Consider the following 2,218-nt stretch of genomic DNA (forward strand, 5'->3'; position numbering starts at 1 on the left):
CCCAAAATCTCGCATATCGAATTGAGAAAAAATAATTTCGTAATTTTATTAAATGTGGAAAATCAGAAATAAATCACAAGCGTCTTTCTGTATCTACAATATGCTATATACTAACACATTCTTCTGTTACTCTAAATATTTTCCACATAGATCTATTTCATGATGCTCCATTTGATATTACGGTGTCTAAGTCCAAGTTCTGTTAGAATAATGCACTTTATAATAATTTTGTGTAAGATTGATGCATTTGTATTGCCAACACTCAAAAAGCAAGCCAAATATTGAATCCATGTTCCTTTAAAGGGCTGAAACAATTAATGCATGGTCTCCTTTTTTTTTCTTTTGTTCTTCCGAGGTATATTAATCCAAATCAATAAAGCCTTCAACTTTTAGACTCTTACAGTTAAAATATAGTTTCGATAATTTCATTTCATCTACTAATAAAACACCTAAAATACCTAAAAATAAATTTCAGCTTGAAATATTGTGTATAATATTTATTAAAATACGTAAAAGTTAAGTTTCTTGTGTAATTGTCCAAGCAAGAAAGAAATATTTCTTAATCAAAAACATTTTTTATGTTAATAGAATTAATTATAATTTTGTAAATAAAATGTATATGTATATACCTCGCACATCATTAGATTCCATATTTGTTGTTTTTGTTTTCAATATTTCAAATGTGCTTATTTAAAATTCATAACAACTTTTGACTTGATATAACGATTTAGTATTTCAATTGAAGGTAGGGTTAGAATATTGCGAGATCTCAAATGATTATACGATATGATTTTGTATATTTAATCCGAAGCAAAATACATTCATATATCCATTCGTTTGATTATTTTATGCTCTTCACACTTTTTAATTTTGCTGTTGCAAAACAGCTTTAACAACTTTAACAGCTAATTGTTGAAATAAATTTGAAATAGCTTCCTCTATTACTTTGTCATTACAATGAAAACATTTATTTTTCAAGTATGTTATTTCATTGTACTTTTAACCTGCAAAATTATTTTAAATTAAAAGATAAATTTGAATGTGTAAAAACTTTAATTTGTATGTTGAAAAAAAGATGCAAAACGTATTTTCTCACGAAGCCTCCTTTCCCGACATTTATAATATAAATTATTGGGAGTACAAATGAGTTTCCGCCGTTTGCAAAAGACGGCGCCACTAATAAATTATAGTTAAAATTGTTTGATGTAAAACGACATATCGTAAGATTGGACATCCGGCAACACCATAACCTTGAAATATTAGCGATTTTGTATCAGCATCATATATTTTTTTTTGTACGAAAATGTCAAGTTTTGAGCCGAATAAGCGTCATTTGCGGGAACTTTTGATTTACTTCTTTAATTTGAAGAAATCTGCAGCTGAGGCTTATAGATTGCTTGTAGAAGCATATGGTGATGCTGTCTTAAGTGAGAGAAGTTGTCGTGAGTAGTTTCAAAAGTTTAAATGAATTTGACATCGAAGATAAAGAACGTAGCTGAAAGTGTATGAAGACGCGGAATTGGAAGCATTATTGGATGAAATACTCAAATGTGAAGTTCTACCCCATCCGTCGTATTCTCCAGACATTGCTCCTTCCGACTATCACTTGTTCCGATCGATGACGCATGGCCTGTCTGAGCAGCACTTCACATCATATGAAGGTACCAAAAATTGTATCGATGATTGGATAGCCTCAAAAAATGAAGCATTCTTCCGACGCGGTATCCACATGCTATCAGAAAGATGGGAAAAAATAGTGGCTAGCGATGGCCATTACTTTGAATAAAACATTATGTACCGTTCTTTCACAATAAATGCTTAATTTTTGATAAAAAACGGCGGAAACTTATTTGACGCCTAATATTTTTAATTTTTGAATTCGAGTTAAATTATGCAATTGCTTATTAATCTTTTTCAATTTTTTTGTACATAAAAACAAACATCTCATTTTTTGTCTTACTCTATATTGTCTTTTAATTACGGAATCTTGATAATTTGCAACTCTACAAAAAATTAGCATTTTATTTGAAATCTAATATAATTAAAGAAAAAAACATCCTACAAAATAAATATAAATACTTTTATAAATGTAACAAAACTTTAATTAAATTTTAATATTATTATTACTGTAAAATATAAAAATAGAATTAATGTACAAATTTGTTTTTATTAATAATTTTTTGACATGGAAACATACTTTGTAAATCTTTTACAATTT

This window comes from Atta colombica, unplaced genomic scaffold (genome assembly GCF_001594045.1).
Source record: "Atta colombica isolate Treedump-2 unplaced genomic scaffold, Acol1.0 scaffold69, whole genome shotgun sequence".
Classification (NCBI taxonomy): Eukaryota; Metazoa; Arthropoda; class Insecta; order Hymenoptera; family Formicidae; genus Atta; species Atta colombica.